Consider the following 21,420-nt stretch of genomic DNA (forward strand, 5'->3'; position numbering starts at 1 on the left):
GCAGATATCATAATTACTATCTTACGTTGGCTACAAATATAAAGAATGTTATAAAATCAACCTTAGTTGTTTTTTTTGACAGAAGTATGGTTCTCAAAACTCCGTGTGTACATATTCTCTCGATCGAGACAACAAAGCAAGCTCAATCGTGGCATCGGAGATATAACTAATTTAATCTAAAATTTATTATAGTAAAAAAAAAAAATTTACTAAGTAATATAAGGACTTCGGTTCTTAAGATTTGCGTGCGAAGCCGTGGGTAACAGCTAGATAGAGGCAGGAATATGGTACATACCTTCATAATACGCCCAAGAGGCTCACGATGGAACAACTATCAATTATCTCAGCAATGTTTAGAATGTGATAGAAAAAGAATAAGTGAATATAGTGTACTGTTTTCAACGGGAAATTGCGTGCGAAGCCGCGGGCAACTTTTGCAAAAAATTATTGAAATGCGCAGCAAAGCGCGCCGGGCCCGCTAGTATTTCATAAAAAAGAATTACGCCTCGTATACATCTGATTCAGAGCACATTTAATTTACAATTGACAATTCTTCCTAATGACAAATTCCTACTATTTTCTGTTTGAATTCACTTTATACAATAAATTGAGGTAAGTGTGCCAAATAAGCATCATTAATGATATCTCACCTTAAAAATTATTAATTTTCAGAGCATAATATCTCAAATTATTTTACACAAAATTAATTAATTGACAAAATTATGTATCAACAGAGCACAATATATAATTTTAACACATCATTACATAAATGCCCCTCTGTTTCTGCATGACTAAACACACCGCAGCAGTTTGCTCACATCTTGTATAAACTGATACAACATTTAAATACGATAAAAACTAAGTAAATCTTTCCAATTTTAGTATATGTACTGCCGAATTGGCCTCACCGTCAACCCCACCAAGGCTGCGGTGGTTGCCTTTACCAGGAGGCGACAGATGGAGGGCATTGGTCCTTTTCTATTTAAAGGCTCACCCGTTGAGCTGAAGCCTGAGGTCAAGTACCTGGGCGTGATCCTAGATAGGGTTCTAAACTGGGGACCTCATCTAGAAAGGGTCATTGCCAGGGGTAAGTGGTCTCTAATGCAATGCAGACGTGTGATAGGTGGGCCCTGGGGACTGAAGCCGAGGCTCTTGTACTGGCTTTATGTTTCCGTGGTCAGACCTGCACTAATGTACGGAGCTGTCGTATGGTGGCCAAAAATGGAAGCCAAAACGGTGGTAGCACGTCTGGCAGGTATCCAAAGGATGGCCTGCCTCGCTATCACAGGGGCCTTTCCTAGTGCGCCAGGCGCGGCTCTGGACTGTTGTCTTAATCTCGCCCCCCTGGACATTGTCATTCGAGCTATGGCCAGGAAGAGTGCCTACTGTCTTCAGCAGACGGGATTCTGGTCGGGCTGCAGCGGTGGGCACTGCAGAATTAGCACTCTGATACAGGAGGATGTTTTGCATATGATCTCTGATCAGATGCCACAAAAGTTTTCCTTTGACAAACCCTTTAGGATTATTTTGCCCTCAAGGGATGATTGGTCAGAGGGGAAGCAACCTCTTCCACCAGCGGAGCTCGAATGGTACACAGACGGCTCTAAAACAAAAAGCGGCACAGGCGCTGGAATTCTGGGAGTGAGACCATGTAGGGAGCTGGTGGTTCCTATGGGTCCGTATCCGACAGTCTTTCAAGCGGAGGTCGCAGCCATTATGGAATGTGCTCGTGAGAATCTTCGTCTGCGATATAGGGGCAAGACGATTAACATTTTCACGGACAGTCAGGCAGCGCTGATGGCGCTGGATTCTTGCGCAATCAAATCCAAACTGGTTTGGGATTGCTATCAGACCGTTTCCTCCCTTGCCAGAATCAACAATGTAACCGTTTGTTGGGTTCCTGGTCATGAGGGGATTTCTGGGAACGAAAGAGCTGATGCCCTGGCCAACCAGGGCTCAGCAACAATTATGACGGGCCCTCAACCATTCTGCGGTGTTCCAAGGTGTGAATCCTCTAGGGTTGTCTCGAAATGGATTCGCGCGGAGCATGGGAGAAGGTGGAGGTTGCATCCGGGTTTGAGAGTGAGTAGTAGAATGGTATTACAGTCACCTTCCTCCAAGGTGACCTTCTCTCATTAAACAGATCAATGTCTTCCAAGGTCATTGGTCTCATTACGGGGCATGGTCACCTGAAGAAGCATCTACACAGAGTTGGTATCCTTCAGGAGGATCCGCTCTGTGGAAGGTGTAATGAGCAGGAGGAGACTGCTGAGCACCTGCTCTTTGATTGCCCAGCAATAGCAAGAGAGCGGTATGCCATCTTTGGTAGCTTGAACAGGGGTGGCGAGTTTTCCCAGGAGGACTTGATAGGTTGTTTTCGGCGGTTTGTTGAACTGCTGAAGTTGTAGACTGGTAGTCCTCATGGTGTTTTCGGGGTGCGCAAAAGGCCCTTGAGGCTTCAGTGCATAGCAGTAGGCCGCCCCAAGAAAAAAAAAAAAAAAAAAAAAAAAAGTAAATCTTCCAAAACGTGAGCTTAGTTTCTTGGTTAGTTAATTGTCTTTAACACAAATTGTGTTTTTACATGGAAATAATATTTCTGAATTTAAAAAAAATATATAAGTAAAATTGCAAATGTAAAAATTTAGTGGTATAAAGGGAATACACAATGCTTGCCTTTTGCCACTGACTTATTCTTCTGCCATTGTAACACATAAATTAAATAATAATAATAATATTGAAGAACAAAGAATTGCAAGTAAAAAAATAATAAAGTAAATACATCTACATGCCTGTTAGCAAAAAGTTCACACGTTAACTTAATAATCAATCATACCAGCAGTATGATCAGACCGCTGCATAATGGTTATACACAAAATCAGCTAGTAGGGGTAGGGGACGATGATAATTTGGATGCTCCACCCCTACTTGCTCTAAAAAAAAAAAATATTAACAAAAATCAATCACATAGAGCAATGGTGGGAAGACTTGATTCAATAAGAATGTTAAGTTCAGCTCTATTTCACCTTCCACTTAGTGCAGCGTCTGAAGTCTGACACTGTTACAGACTTGACTCCTGAAATCTTAAGTCAAAATGAACTCATTACATCGTTTTGACCTCAGAGACACCTAGACCACAAGAAATAGTGTGATATAGGTGAAGAGGTATTCTCATTGTCTCAATCAATTGTGTACCTGATGAGACAATGAGAACACCATTTCATCTTGATTACATTTGTTTGTAGTCAAGGTGTCTCTGATGTTGAAACGATGTACAGAGTTCGTTTTGAGTTTCTTCGTCGCCAACCGTTTTGGATCTCTTCAGATGGATGTTGATTCCAGATTTCAGGATTCAAGTCTGTCTCAGCATTAGTCTTCAAACGCTGCACTAAGTGGAAGGTGAACTGGAGCTGAACTTAAAAATCTATCCTTATGGCATGTTGCCATGGGGATGTATTAACCTGGTGAAAAACCCACCCCCTCACAAGCCAACTACACTCTGCTCACTTGCTGACCACATTTGCCACTCTGAAGTAAGTAAAAATACTATAATGGTGGAGCATGTTCATACTGAAATGTTGTAAACATTTTACACAAGAAGATTAAAGTTTGGAACCAGCTATTAATATCACTTCTTTAGATTTGTGATGATGCTATAACAATCTAAAGTTGTCTGTTTCACAGATATACAACAAATACAGGGTGTAAAAAGTTCCTTGATAATTTATAATTCCCAAACAATAACAGGTAACGCAATAAAACTTGATACATCATTACTGCACCTATGAATCTACTTTTTGAAGTAACTACCATTTTTTTATCATGTCAGGGAGATGACCCGCAAAGCGTCAGAAGGAAATCAAATTAAAGGATAGGTCGAGTAGTACATCAAATTAAAGGTCTCTATTAGTAGAGTGCAATGCTGAGAACCTGAGAAGGTTCACTCTTTAAAAAATTATGCTGGTTTAAAGTTTGAAACATTTATAATGTAGGTCCTGTTCTAGGTGGTTAAATATTCTTGTATTAGCTTGTTGTGAAAGTTAAACTTAGTAAATGAATACTAGACTTAAGAAATAGTTTCTAAGGTAGTTATTGACTCTTCAAATACAATGGAGGATAGTCTAAAAATTTACAAATAATGTACATCTTGAACTATGCTTACATTAAATTTTCCCCTAAACTTCTTGTAGACCATCCTCCTATTGATTTTGTAATCGTTGGGGAATTATAAAGCTCGTACAGGTTTTTTTTACATCCTTCAAGCTAAATATAAGCTAGATATCAAGCTTAAGTTAATGAATTAAAGAAGTGGTAAAGAAGACAATTCAGTGAAAGGCATCCTCAGACAAGCACTACATTTTGCATAAATCAAAAGAAGTTTTATTGTTATTAATAATTTTAAAATAGTCTCAAGGATTTTTCATTTCATTTGATTAGATATTCATTCTAGACTTAGCCTTTAAATATAGACATTATTGACAAGCTAGTTTCTTATTATGGTTTTATTTTTTTGTAAACAGAAAACAGTTAATTAAAATACAGTAAGAACGAAATATTAATTACACTGAGTAAATAGTAAGCCAGTTAATTATTTACTAATTTCTTTATTCCCATATCAACACAAATAACACATATAAACAACAATCTTCAGTCTTAATATATTTAATATAAAGGGTAATAAAACTTCAAAACTAACCACTTGGTAGCTCGGCTCCTACAGAAGACCATTACAAGTTTGCTGACCACGTGAGAATGTGTACTACTGCCGTGCCATCAATACCTGAAACATCTCAATGAGGCAGACTTATTTGATTTACTTGTTGAGTACTGCTAAAGCAAATTTATAACATTGAGTAGAGTAAAAATGTATCTACAAGTATATTGCATGAATTATAATATGAATATTTCTTAAAACTTTGAGATTGTCAAGAGTGGATCTCTAGAATTAAATGCATTGTAATTAATGAGGGCACTTGTTTTTGTTTCTTAAAGAGTTCTTTCTAAGCCAATAACATTTATAATTGATCTCATTAAAATGTTTTTACAGAAACACTGTCCAAACCGTCTTACTAATTTTTATCTACCTCTATGGGCATCAAATCCGTGATCTCTCAGTTAGAGAGCTAACAGCCGGACAGTATGATACTTCTTGGATTATTTATTGAATTTGCACTCACCTCAGCATATAGAATTTTCATTAGGAGAGGTCACTAAAAATACACTGAATCTATTTGGCCATTAAGTGCATAAATCTTCAAATAACACTGTCCCAAATAATTTCACTTTCAATAAAGAAGAGCTAAAAGTATGGTTAGGGAAATTTTTAACTAAATGAAAGCCTTCAAGTTAAAAACTATCATTATCTGATGCACATAAACATTTTGAAACTTTATGAATAAATTCATGCTGAAGAAATAACTTAAAGTAAATTTATTTAGAATCCCAAAAATAATTCCTCCCCCAACAGATCCTATCTCACAAGTCTTAAGGAAAACATGCTTAATAACATCTGGTAAAAACTAATGTTTGGTGATAACAAAACTTACATACTTGAATATTGATAATTTCATCCTACTATAGAAATACTGACCAATTTCACTGTATTGACTATATAAACTTATATTTTTGAGAGTTAAAAAGGTTTTACAATCTACACTCTACAATTGAATTCCATAATTACATTAATTTAACTGATTTCAAAAGAGTATCCAATATGGCGGAAGTCTAAGTTATCTTTGTTAAGTGTTGACCTTCCGTACCCATGTAATGAGTTTTATTTTTTCAAAGTTTTTTTTGGGTCGACTCTTAGCTCTTCAAAATAACAATAACAGTGGTAATATTATTCAAAATATTGTGACTTTTATTTTAATTCAATAAATTTACAGTTTAAGAAATCAGAGAGAGTTTACGAAACTAATTATATGTAAAATTAGTCATCAATAGGTTGATTAAACAACATTAAATGAATTAAGATTTTAAATAAAACTATAGCTCTGAGAAAGTGTTATTTGTCATATTTATTTAGCTTTGTAAAACAGTTGGTAGGAGTTGTAATTTTTATTCCAAAATAATTCTAACTATTTTCATCCTGACCCTGGTTAGTTGTCTTAAAAAATAAAATAATTTCAAACATGTAATACCTGAACTTGTGGACAGATTTACAATTTACAACCTGTTTAACACTAATACACATGTTATTAAGAAATGGTGAGCCACTTCCAGCCAAAGATTCAAATGTATTTTGATAATAACAATCTATATTTTCAAATAAAAAACACAATTTAACTGTATAAACAGAAATACTGATTAATTTAAATGTAGTACAAGCAAATCAATAATATTTTTAATTAGTTATTTGAAATGAACCAACTGAATTAAACTAGTTAATTAAGCTTTAAAATCAGATATACAGACAGATAATTTATGTTTACTAAATTATTAATTTTCTCTCATATACTTTCTGCAAGTTTCACCAACCCAGAATTGTAAGTAAGATTCTCTCTGTAAGTATATTATATCAGAGCGTAATGATAATAAACCCTAACACAAAAGAATTCACAAAATAATATTATTTGAAGCAAAATATAAACTTACCACACATGTCACTCCATGTTCGTGATCCACACATTTAATACATTTCACTTAGCAGTAAAATCGTGAAACACAAGTCATGGAAAGTTGCAAACAGCTGTTTATCTTCGGTGTCAGCTGGTTTTGGGACTACAAGGTCATTGACTGAAGGTTCGTCATTGGTGAGCTGAATTGTTGTGGCAAACAGACAAGCAGAACTGAGAAACAACCTAATGTAGTAGACTTTACTCTCTGTCAACTTCCTTATTGTCTGTCTGTGTTCCTTATTTATTGCCCTCTTACTCCCCAGCTCTTATCAGTTAAAACTGGTATAGTTTGCGCTTTTTAACAATATTTGCCACATATTGTTTTGAACAGTATGGTAATAAATTAATTTAAGGATAACTTTAAAACGACATCTTCTTACTTCTTATATATGCATTATATTTGGTAAAGCACCGCCTGATACATCTTGATTAAAGTATGCATAAATTACAACCAAAATTGTATTGGCATTTAGTTTTTCGTTTTGGACTATTCCCAAGCACAATTTGTAAACTACCAATTGTTTTATATATATACGTTAAACATTATAAATGGCAATAGCCTTATTTAATTTCAATAAACATTGAATCGCAAAAAGTACTTGCTCCGCCGGGAGTCGAACTCGGATCTCTCACTTGCCGGGTGAATGTGCTACCATTACACCACAGAGCGCTTACTTTTTCCGATTCAATTATTTTGTACTTGGCCGTATCTGTCACATATGCGTTTAAATAAGCAAACTAACATATGATCGGAAGACCAAATAACTGTCAAATGACTTTTATTTACGTTAAACATTATAAATGGCAATAGCCTTATTTAATTTCAATAAACATTGAATCGCAAAAAGTACTTGCTCCGCCGGGAGTCGAACCCGGATCTCTCACTTGCCGGGTGAATGTGCTACCTATATATATAGCCTACATTTATACATATATATAGTCCCAAAATGATAATTATATTAAATATTGAACTATTTTAAACAACTTTTAGTTTTGAATATTTTCTTATGCCTCTTAACGTTTTATGATGACGGCTCCTCAAACTTTGGAAAAGGAATAGTTATAGCTCAATTATTATGCATTGTAGTGCAAAACAAAAAAACTGTTTCAGAGTTCTTAGATCATTTTCAATCATTTTGTTCACGCATGATTTTTAATACTCTACCTCATTATTTCTCTTCTTAAGGTTTCAGACAGCGACAATAAAAAGTTTTAGCTATATCTAAATTAACACAATAATATACTAAATTAGTATTTACACACCGCCTGAATAAGTTCATTACCTTGTAAAAGGTTCAACCAATAAAGGATTTCAAAATAGCAACCTTTTACATTTTACAATATAAATCAAAATTGACACTTTTATAATATACTAAGCAAATTGAATAAACTGTTCTTACACATTTTTAAATCATTCGTAAGGTTTCAAGATGGCGGTGGTTTAGAGGGACACAATAATCTTGAATCGGTGTAATTTATGTCTTTACAAACATAATTCAGATTGGTTGTAACTAAATCATGTCCATGACTTTGAAAACAAACTTTATATTTTTATTACGAATTATATCTTATAAGATGTATAAATATTTAAAATTGTTACAGTACATAACATGCTAAGATTTATGTATGTTTCAATGCCTCAACCAACAGACACCAGACTCTTTCCGAGTGATTTGAACGAGCAGGAACTGAAAAAACGTTCTTGTACCAAAAATGATAAGAACAACACTATGGTCATATCGAGCTGATGCTGCCAAAGCTCTTTTGCTAGGATATCAAGAAATGAAGCAGGCACTGGTGAAGATTTCAGAAGATACGGGGATTCAAGGATATAAAGAGTGGTTGTTCTGCGTACAGTCATAGATGAACTTGAAGGTGCAATTGACAAAGAGGGTTCAAGCATAGGCTACGAACTTACCGATACGAGGTTTGGGTTCCTGAACATATATGCTCTCTAATGATGAGGTGTTAGAATGTTGTTTAAAACACAGTAATACGAATAAAATGTAAAATTTCCTACATTCTAAACAGGTTTGTAATCGCATTTAGATTGTAAAAATTATACTAGTGAGTGTTCATAAATTAACTTAAAGTAAAATAGCAGGTTGTGCAGTTTGTGATTATTTACGAATTAATTGTAAGAACATTTGTTGTATGTTTATCGTGTGTGTTAGAAAAGTTTCAATAGGTAAGTTATTTTATGCGTGTTATTGTTTGCTTTATCACTTTTTAAATATAATGGTCGTCACAACCAAAACACGGCAACCGGACGGTAATCGGTTGAAATAGACCTTATCACGTTGTTTGGCCGTCGCGTCGTGTCTTATATCAGATTGTATTTGTTAATGATAGAGCGTACAGTTCCACGTCCTGCTGGAAGGACCTTCCGGAAGTACTTTTGTACGCAGCGTTGCGTCCTGCCAGCAGGACTTAAGGCACTTATGGCGAATGTTTGAACTGTCCTTCCAGCAGGACGCGTCCTTCCGGCAGTACTTTTGGTAACCGGAGCGCATTAGTGCCAGTAATACTTCAGATATGGTGTTGGGCGAACAATAAACTACTGTAAATTTTGTAAAACTGTTTAATATGACTCTTACTGACTAATACAACAACTGCCTTGTAATCTATTTTATAAATGTAAAATAAATGTATAAACATACGAAGTATAAACTTGTTCCGTTACACAACAGAAAGAGAATACATGAATAAATTAAAAGTATAGAATAAGTAGTAAAAATTAAGATCTACCCAAGAAAACTTTATTAAGTATTTCAACTAATTAGTAAAATTCATTATGTATTCATATACTTAGGAAAGATATTGAAAATCTTGGGACTTATTTTCTAATATGTTTAGCTATCTCAAAGAACTAAATTCAAAAAAGTATGATTTCTATCTTGATAGCTACATAGTCACCTTTTTCAATACATATCTAGTTCTTACGACGTAAGGGTATACCATTTTTTATATGGAATTCAAAACAATCTCTGCCAGTTTGTGGGCTACACATGACAGCATTAGGTCCGCATTTCTTACAAAAGTAGCTTGCTTTTATTTGCTTTCCGTGCACTCTCGAGCAGATTATACACTTCCTTTGAACTCGATTCCGTTCGTCATCTTTAGAAAGGTTAACAAGGACGTGCGAGATTACCTCCACAGGTAAATTCACTTCATCGATTAACAAAGGTTCTGCAGGTCTTGTTTCTGGGGGAAGGCCAAATTGGTTTTTTATTAATTGCAAGGCTAGTGCCTTAGTGAAGTCTGTGTGAGACTTCTTTTCAAGGGCAGGTCTGTGAAGGTTATGTGCTAAAAAGGCATTAGTTTCCATAATACCAAATATACAAGCAAACATTCTATGATGCCACTGTTGAGTTTGCCACACCGTTTCTAGTGCTAGTCCATCTTGGCGAATGTGGTTATGTATGTCTATGGCAAGAAACTCCCATGAAGTAATCTTCTACTAGTTTTGGACGTGCTACTTCTTTGGTGTAAAGTTTTCCATTGTCATCATATCTTTTTTTTTGTACATAGTTTTCCAGGTAAAGTTGTAGAGCAGGTACCTACAAACGTATGAACTTTACGGTCTCTCCATCCTACACAAATAAGATCTACATTTTCCGAGCTAGCTGTAGCTGACATAAAAGACCCCTTTTCCTTAGGGCACCTCAGGACAGTTTGCTTCAGAGGATAGTTTCTACAGGCGGTTTTAACAATCCCTAAAAAATACAAACCTCTTACCTTTAACTGAATACTGGTCTTTACAGAAGAAAACCAAGAATCTCCTACAACTATTCGACCAGTTCCATGCCACGGTTCAGTCAATCGTAGCGTTGTTGCAGTTCCGGCACCAAAGTCCTTTTGCCACTTTTTATTTTTCATTTCTTCTTTCCCCTCATTGATTTCCAACCCAATCATGATTCTTGATGTGCTATCACAAATAGTTTTTACTTCACAAACAACTCCTTTAGGTTTCCTTTTAATTTTCATCACAGCAGGCATGCCATTTTCACGGTAGTTGCCTTTCCCGTACCGAGCAAACATGGATTCATCTACAGTTAATTTGAAACCTGGGGAAAAACTCTGCCTCCAATGTGTTACGGACATGTTGATGAGAGCCCTAACTTGATACCACCTATCTCCATTCCTTTTATCTTCAGGCATGGCAAATGCCATTGCCATTAAAATTTCTTCAAAACGATGCAGACCAATCCCAAACCTAGAACCAAAAGCTGGAGCAGGAAAGAGGCCGTCGGTTTCCGTAGACCAGTAGTTGCGGCGGACCCCTAACATATTTATACTCATGGCGTACAAAATACCAATTGACTTGAAAAACTCATGTCTCGAAATTGGTTTTCTTCTATTCCTCAAATGAGCATTTGAACAAACTAAAATATGGTTTATATCATCAATGGGGGAAAAAATTAGCCAAAAATCCATTTCATTGAGGGATAGAATTTCTCGATTAGTATTAAGCAAGTAAAAACGAGGTTTGTATTGATGGTCCTTGAATTGATCAATATTTACATGTTTACCAAAGTCCCACTCAGTGTCATTAACTAAAACTAAGTTTGAATTATTATAGATTTCCTCTGCATCTGCAGGTAAATCAATAATATTGTTTGATCCGCTATCAAGGTCTTCATCTTCATCATTAGATTCATCGGATGATGATGACGACGAACTGTTTTCAGCACTGGTCAGTTGAACGGTAGTCTTCCTCCTTTTACTTTTCTGGGCATCATCTGAAACAATTTCTTTACAACAATGCCTTTTTAATAATAAACAAACATTTATCCGAACTTTTAATGTGACAAATATTACGAGTTTTACGTGTGCCAAAAGTCCGTCATCTATACTTGTCCCCTTTGAAACTATCCTGGTAATGAATACCTTTACTATTCAAGTACGACCAAAATATACTAAGAAATTCAGTTTTAATTTATCAACTATTAATAAATGGTAGAAAGTGAAAAGTTTTCTCTTACCTGATAGCGTTGCAGGTGATATGAGCTGGCGGGGTAGGCCTATAGCAGCGATGACAGCTCGACCATCACTCGAGAACAAGTCTTTTAGCAAACATCTAGTTGTGTTTTTGTCAATGTCCCACAGAACTGTTGCACAACTAAACGTCACTTTAATTACAGTACCATTACACTTAGTGGTATCATAACTACTACCAAATAACGAGCGACTCCATGAATTTCCACTATTTGGAGTATCAAAATAAGTAGCGAAAACATACACACGGTCACCCTTTCCTATAATCGCCGCCATTTCTGAACGGCCAGAGCTACCAACTTCAGACTTGCATGCGCTAATTCGTTATATTTCCCTCTTTCTAATGGGACCAAGAACGGTCCTGCCAGCAGGACTTTTCGTCCTCGTGTAAGCAGTTGAATTACGTCCTCAAATGAGAACGTAACGTCCTGCCGGCAGTGCCTTGTACGCTCTATCATTAAACAGAAAAGGTCGTATATGTTCTGTTTGTATTTGTTTATCACTTTTGACAACGTCATTAACCTTGTACAGTATTTAACATTAAAATAGCCGAGAACACATGTATGAGTGAACCGTTATATAAAACTAATTTGCAATAACCAACACACTAAATAGTTGGATGACGGCTTACTAAAAACCATTATCAAGACACACACAATTGATCACGCAAAAAGACTCAAGATGATAGTTTATCAAGACTCAAGGAAAACATTAGGGGGAAGGGGTTCAGGCAACTGATAGTTTTCCGTAGTGGATAGAGAATAAGGCCCCATTTTGTTCCTTAAAAAGTTCTTGACCCATTTCTTTGTTGAGAACGATCTTTCAGCAGTACATGTCAGTAATACCGAATTATTTAATTAATAATAATTGTTTACTAAAAAAAAGTAATTTATAATTTGGGGAGTCCGGACCCCTTAACCCCCTACGTCCTTGAACACTGACTGGAATTAATAATTTAAAGTAGCTCTGTCTGGTTTCCTAGCATCCACCCAGTAAAATATAGATAAAGAGATGTCCTCATTATCTTAATCGTGCACTCTTTTTATTACAGAATTAAATAAAATAACTTATTGAAATTGAATTGATTATTTACAGGGTTTTTACAAGCTAAGAACGTAGTTTCATAGCCTTATAAATAAAAATTAATCATAAAATGTGTTGCTAAGCGTAAATCTTGGGGACGGCTGGACCAATTCGGTTAATTCATTTTGTAAAATGTCCATTGAAATCCGAGGAAGATTTTTATGAAGAAAAAGTTATCTGGAATATTTTGGAATTCAGACAAAATGTAGTTTTTACGTTTCATAATCCAAATTAAACTGGTACTAAACAGCTGTTTACACCTTTCGGATATAGTTCGACAAATTGGCTGAAACATAATAAGTTCACATTTAAAATTGATTAAATATTAAGTAAACAATAGTGTAATGCAGTAGTAAATAAAAGATTAATATATTATAAACTTTACTCCACATTGCGCCAGTGATGGATTTAAATAATCTAATGCATTTAAAATATTATTTAAACGCTGTTATAAAACCAACCTTAATGAACGAAGTTACGAATGTTTACACATAAGTTAATTTAAACTGGTGGGCTTCCTTGACATTATGCTATGACATTTTAACAGTGGCTTCTGGAAACAGAGAAATGAATACTAACATGCCTCAACGATTCATTCTTTCCTTGGCTACAGACCAAAAAAATCAAGCGTAACGCTAAACTTCAATACCGATTATTTTGAAATGTTGCATAACCTTAATAAGGATTTCCCTCTTATACCGAAAGTACATAATAAGTAGGTAGGACTTCCCCCTGGCCGTAGTCTAATAGGCTTCTCAGTCCTACTTATCTGTGTATTTTCTTCATCAGGGACAAGGCAAACTCAACTATGTCCCTGGAAATATTTTAGACTGAAGGTAGATTACAGAAGCCGATAGTAGACGATTTTGACCAAAGTAGATTTCCAAGAACTAGATAATCGAACGCATATAGTATTTTGATCGAGGCAACATGGCAAGCTAAACTGTGACATAGTAGGTAAGTGAATTTAAACGGTCTTAAGTAGGCACTTTTTAACTGAAGTAGGCATCTCGGTCCTACGTAAGTATATATATATTTTTTCTTCGTCAGGACAACAAGGCAAACTCTAGGCATACCGTGGTACTGGAAATATCTTAGACCTTAGGTATATGACAAGGGCAAGAAATAGATGTTTTTTATGACCGAAGTAGGTTTCCGAGTCCTATGTATTGTTTTTTATTGATCAGAGTAATAATGCAGGCTTAGCTGTGACGTTGGAAATATAATTAATTGATTTGAAATGCTCTCCCACGTGCAAAATATGATATATTGATTAAGTTGAACTCTGATGCTCTTTACCATGAAATTAAATAATATCTACCTGATGTATGCCTATTTATGGTTTGAAATGTTCATAGGAGTCCATCATTTTACATCATAAGCGCTTTTAGTAAGTAATATGAGGACTTCGGTTTTAAAGATTGCGTGCGAAGCCACGGGTAACAGCTAGTAAAATAATAAAATGTATTCTATTAATTAACAGAATCTTAGGTTCAAAACATATTCATTAGAAGTTAGGTTTTAATTTTACCACAATGTCCCAGGAAATACATTTTGAAAAATGTAGTTTTTAATATATACAACTTGAAACCGTAATATCCAACTATTGTTTAAGTAAGGCAGGGAATTAAAGTTGTGTCAATGTACATTATTAATTTAATGAACAATAATTTGTTTTCAAGTATAATACTCCTCGTTAACTTATCTATACTTTTAAACAATTTAGGCTACTTTAATTTTATATGACATAGTATATCCTCCTTTCACTCTCTTAACTTTTTACCTTACGATTCTATATTGTTTAACTAAAAATAAGTATTTCATGTTTGCAACAAATTATTAATCGGTTATTTTATTACCATCAAGGAAAGATTATTGCATTGGATACTACTTACTTTTCAGTATTAAATTGTCCGAGTTTACAGCCATAAAATGCATAGAAAATGTATAATTAACTACTCAAAATGTGTATTGTACTTGTCACTATCTGAAGTAAATGTTTTCTCACAATCAAGTATTAAAATTTATCAATAATAGTTACCACCATTATTATTAGTGGGTTTTACTATCGGACAGTTTATCACCATCATTAGTGCTTTAATAAAGTTTTACGTCACTGCCGCTGAAGTCATAGCCAGGTTAAATTAGTCTTAATTATAAATTCTTAATAAACTATGACATAATGTAATGTATGAAACTTCGAAGTTCTATATTTGTATATAAAGGATGTAAATTTAAGTCCTGATACGCCTGGATATATTCTAAACGAATTGAGATATAGATGTACAGTCTTCACAATACTTATTGAAATACCTTTTTGGAATTTTTTTAGGATGAAACTTTCCCCCCTCTTTTCAAAGGTGGGCATAAGGATGTAATTTTTAATTTTAAAATTTCAACTCTTAACTTTTGACATGTAATTTTAAAGATCTATTCAATAGAAACACAATGACATGAATATACCATCTCTAGAACGTTTCTAGCAAAATTTATGGGCAAATAACCTTACATTTTAGGCTGTAAATTAAGTCCTGATACGCCTGGATATATTCCAAATAGGTGGAGACATCGATGCACAGTCTTCACCATACTTATAATAATACTTTTTTTTATTTTTTTTTTTTAGGATAAAAATTCCCCCCCCCCCTTTCAAGGATGGCAGAAGAGGGTAACTTTACATTTTCAAGTTGCAACCCATATCTTGTGGCATGTCCTTTTAAAGATAAATTAAAACGAAACAAAATGACAGTAAGAAAACACCTCAGCGACTCTTTTACCAAACGTTATGGGCAAAGTAGACTGGAGTAAGAAATTACTGGTCATAATTATACACTTTTTGGCACACTCCTTGGTCAGGGCAACAAGCCTAACCCAACCTTAGCGTTGGAAATATAATTGTTTTCGAATCAGAGAAGCTCATACAAGCGCAAAGACTACAAGAAGAGCCATGAACCATTTCGCTTGATACGTGCAGCTATTAAGCATGAACAATCGCATAATATGTACCGTCTACTTACAGACCACCATCATGTATTACTGAAAAGCTAAGGACCTTGTTATAAAGATTCTTTCTTAGTGCCCTAAAATAGTTTGGTTTTTACTCAAATTGTTGGAGCTATTCAATCAAATATCACGGAATGGAGATCAATTCGAGTTATTTCACGGGTACCTAGGCTATATAAAAACTGTATCATTCTCCGACTTTAAGATCCTAAAACACTGTTCTTTATAATGAAATCTAAAATGGTTCAGAAATATACTACAGCAGCAGATTTCTGTCATACAAATCTCACTTGTATGCCAGGTATATTCTATTTTAGAATTAAAGTTGTGTAATATCCAATACAGTATAATAAGTATCAATATTCAAAGGCTGTATGGTTCAAACAAGTGTGCGAATTCCAATTGGTACTTTTTCTGAAGAAGAAATAATTCAAATCTGGATATTTATTTTTTAAGATACTGAGTTAAGGGCTAAGCCTCACTCCCAACACTCAATGAACAGACTACCGCAGAACATGTCTGCCACAAAATCCTCACATAAATGCCAGGTCTATTCTCTTGTAGAGTTGACGATGTCCAATAGTTGAAGAAGAAATCACTTTTTTACTACCACCTTATGTAAGTCAATATATTAAAATTCGGTTTTGTGTCCCGTGCTTCTTTAAGTAAGTAAACTTTATAAATATATATTACCTTTTTGACGAGCTATGGATGTATGTTTTGCATCAAGGAAAACTTTCGTTTCGCGTCACGGAACGCGACGGCAAGCTCGTTTGCTCTGTAGCCACTAGGGGCGGGACTGTCGCGGCCATTTTGGTGTCAGGCAGGGCGTTTCTCCGTTCAGTGGCTATCCTGACGTGCTAGTGAGAGGTTACTGTTGCTCCTTGTTGAAAAGACTACTTCTTTTGACGGGCTATCGATGTATGTCTTACACGGCGAAAAAGCTTTAGTTTTGCGCCACGCATGTTTATCTTTTCCACATGCTTTCAAAGTAGAATTACTACTTTACCGTAAAGTAAACAGACCGTTATTTAAACATCGGCTCTGAACTAACAAAAGTTGACTTTAATGAAAAATCTGCTAAATAATATATATATATATATATATATATATATATATATATATATATATATATATATATCATATATCATATATATATATGATAAGGAAAATAACGAATCGCTTCTCTAATCTAGTAGTGTTTTACAATGATTTGTTTTTATATAAAAAAGTAGTGAAATCTACTTTTCCTGAATAACCCACAAAATGTCACAATCTCTACAATAAATCTATTTAGGCTATATGTTTTATAGCGACGCTAGTGGAAACGATAATAGTTCCAAAAGGCCAAATATATTGAGGCTTGGTACTAAAATTGATTTCATAGATATCTCGGCTAAGTTCACTGTTCAGCTTGGTACACGATTTTGTTTTAATGCGGTGACCATTAAACTAAAACAAATTCCCTACTCTGTTATTTATAAACCTAGATTAAAAATATGAAACATTCTAGAGTGCTCATAAAACTGCCTAACCTTTTGGTTAAAAACAGTTTGTTTGTATTTTAAACTGTTATAGATTTATTAAGTACCGTACATGTAAATCCCATGGCAAATTAATATTTTCAGTTATCACAAAATCTCCGTTCATACTAAGCCGGATGGCCTATTTTAGCAAGGAAATATCATGGCATTATTCTAATTAGCCTATAATAATATATTTGGTAGCAGTACACTACGCCAGACCCTATGTCGTGTAACAGGGTTCATTGAAGTTGCTCGCAATTAGATGTCTACTGCTCATTTCGCACTTAAGAAATCCTGCGGACAGACAGACAATCGAACACAAAAGACATTTTACAGGCCCCAAGCTGTTAGACAAGCTTCCATAAGCTCAGCCAAATCCCATGGATAGACACCAAAATCGAACTCAGCCTTGCCAACAGAGGCAGGTATACAAACAGAAAAAGATACAACTCTTTCAGGCCATCGAATGATAAACTTCGATAACGCTCAGCCGATTAATAAAATAATATAATATCAAAATATAACACAAGGGCAAAATATACAGTATTAAAAATAAATAGATAAAATATCTGGACAAAAGCACCGAGTGAAAGGGATAGAGATACTTGTTTATGCACTGTTTTGGTGAGACCTTCATTATCCGGGAAGAGGGAGGTTGTTGTACTCAAGCCCCCCACCATTTTCAGCAATCCTGTTCTGCTATGCTTACAATGACATTGTGATTTTAAAATAGGGTACATTTTTGAAAAAATCCTGTTAACACCACATTTATTCCGCCGTCAAAAGGAACTTGGAACAAAGAATGATATGTTTGTCGGTGTCCAAAAATAACGATATGCGGTTTTGTTCACTTAACTACCTACACTGTTTTTTTTTTTATTCATTTGCACAAACAATACATGTAGGCTATCGCATAGCAGTTGTTGATCAAATTACTATAAACATGTCTGCCACAAAATCCTCACATAAATACCAGGTCTATTCTCTTGTAGAGTTGACGATGTCCAATAGTTGAAGAAGAAATCACTTTTTTCTACCACCTTATGTAAGTCAATATATTAAAATTCGGTTTTGTGTCCCGTGCTTCTTTAAGTAAGTAAACTTTATAAATATATATTACCTTTTTGACGAGCTATGGATGTATGTTTTGCTTTAAGGAAAACTTTCGTTTCGCGTCACGGAACGCGACGGCAAGCTCGTTTGCTCTGTAGCCACTAGGGGCAGGACTGTCGCGGCCATTTTGGTGTCAGGCAGGGCGTTTCTCCGTTCAGTGGCTATCCTGACGTGCTAGTGAGAGGTTACTGTTGCTCCTTGTTGAAAAGACTACTTCTTTTGACGGGCTATCGATGTATGTCTTACACGGCGAAAAAGCTTTAGTTTTGCGCCACGCATGTTTATCTTTTCCACATGCTTCAAAGTAGAATTACTACTTTACTGTAAAGTAAACAGACCGTTATTTAAACATCGGCTCTGAACTAACAAAAGTTGACTTTAATGAAAAATCTGCTAAATAATATATATATATATATATATATATATATATATATCATATATCATATATATATGATAAGGAAAATAACGAATCGCTTCTCTAATCTAGTAGTGTTTTACAATGATTTGTTTTTATATAAAAAAGTAGTGAAATCTACTTTTCCTGAATAACCCACAAAAATGTCACAATCTCTACAATAAATCTATTTAGGCTATATGTTTTATAGCGACGCTAGTGGAAACGATAATAGTTCCAAAAGGCCAAATATATTGAGGCTTGGTACTAAAATTGATTTCATAGATATCTCGGCTAAGTTCACTGTTCAGCTTGGTACACGATTTTGTTTTAATGCGGTGACCATTAAACTAAAACAAATTCCCTACTCTGTTATTTATAAACCTAGATTAAAAAATATGAAACATTCTAGAGTGCTCATAAAACTGCCTAACCTTTTGGTTAAAAACAGTTTGTTTGTATTTTAAACTGTTATAGATTTATTAAGTACATGTAAATCCCATGGCAAATTAATATTTTCAGTTATCACAAAATCTCCGTTCATACTAAGCCGGATGGCCTATTTTAGCAAGGAAATATCATGGCATTATTCTAATTAGCCTATAATAATATATTTGGTAGCAGTACACTACGCCAGACCCTATGTCGTGTAACAGGGTTCATTGAAGTTGCTCGCAATTAGATGTCTACTGCTCATTTCGCACTTAAGAAATCCTGCGGACAGACAGACAATCGAACACAAAAGACATTTTACAGGCCCCAAGCTGTTAGACAAGCTTCCATAAGCTCAGCCAAATCCCATGGATAGACACCAAAATCGAACTCAGCCTTGCCAACAGAGGCAGGTATACAAACAGAAAAAGATACAACTCTTTCAGGCCATCGAATGATAAACTTCGATAACGCTCAGCCGATTAATAAAATAATATAATATCAAATATAACACAAGGGCAAAATATACAGTATTAAAAATAAATAGATAAAATATCTGGACAAAAGCACCGAGTGAAAGGGATAGAGATACTTGTTTATGCACTGTTTTGGTGAGACCTTCATTATCCGGGAAGAGGGAGGTTGTTGTACTCAAGCCCCCCACCATTTTCAGCAATCCTGTTCTGCTATGCTTACAATGACATTGTGATTTTAAAATAGGGTACATTTTTGAAAAAATCCTGTTAACACCACATTTATTCCGCCGTCAAAAGGAACTTGGAACAAAAAATGATATGTTTGTCGGTGTCCAAAAATAACGATATGCGGTTTTGTTCACTTAACTACCTACACTGTTTTTTTTTAATTCATTTGCACAAACAATACATGTAGGCTATCGCATAGCAGTTGTTGATCAAATTACTATAAACAATTTATTGAGTTTACTCAGTTACCGGGATTATTATCGTTTTATCAACCAGTATTAGCTACATTCAGGCCCGTACTAAGGCTGTTTTTTTCGGGCACTTTTACCGCCCCCAACACGTCTTTTGTAGGGACAGAGTCGACGGACGAGATATCTCAATCTAATAACTGTAACGCTACTATAGGCTAAATTTGTAATATCGTTTATTAAATTTCGAAGAAACTTTGACAATATTACTGTTAAAATAACAATCTTACTTTGGATTTTACAATCTCGATCGTGTTTATTTATATCGTGCATTCAAGTGAAAAAGTGAAGTTCCTACGGTCAGACAACAAATACATCAAAACTTGCGTCCGGTCTGATCCTATGAATCATAACTAGAATGTCGATACAAAAGACGAATTATCTTCAATTGAGAATATAAAATTTAAATAACACATCTTTCAAGGATTTTTCTCGCAATCATTAATATTTCAACAATAATTTTAGTCGGACAACCAATAGACTAATTATTATACATTTTTAGAGTTCATTAAATGGATTAAAACTATGCTTAAATGGGCCGATGAATAATTTTTCACACTTGTGTTTAGCAACATATATTGTATCTTACTTTCGTTAGCAAAATAATAAGATGTTGTTAGTGAGATAACGGTGGGGGGTTACATGAAGGGATCAGGCCGAATAACTTTTCCAACGCCCGTCAAATCAGAGTACGATAACATTCTCAGTGTATTCGACGTGATAATCCACGGCGCGAGCTTCGAAGCGCATGCGCGGGAAGCTATGCTGATCAGCTGTTGCGAACAGAAATGTCGCAGTCTTCAGACAAACTAATGTCCAATACAAACATAAACATTAGTACATTATAGGCTTACAAATAAACTCTATGTTTGAAATTAGTTTTATTTAATAACATAGCATTATTGTTTAGTGCACATAATCTGTAAAGCGTTTTGATTTCGTAATTCATAAAACGAACCAACTGCAAACTCACGAATACTGAGACAACTTAACCTTTTTTCAATAGCTTTTTATGTCAAACTGTTCATATTGGGGTAAAATATTTGAGTTCTTTAAAATAATATACTAACAAACACGTATTTTACATAGCTTTTCTAATTTGTAAAGAAATATCTAACAAATATTTCGTAAATGTAGAGTTGTGTTAGCATGGCAGGCTATGATAACTAATGAACTATGATTGGTTGCGTGTCTATAAAACGTGACCGCCAAGACCAATTAATTGGGTTATTCTACAACTTGAACATGTGCTTGCCTGCAGCTTTGCAGAGACAGGTTCACGCAGAAATTCGGGTTAACAGCTCA

This window comes from Homalodisca vitripennis, chromosome 6, assembly GCF_021130785.1.
Source record: "Homalodisca vitripennis isolate AUS2020 chromosome 6, UT_GWSS_2.1, whole genome shotgun sequence".
NCBI lineage: Eukaryota > Metazoa > Arthropoda > Insecta > Hemiptera > Cicadellidae > Homalodisca > Homalodisca vitripennis.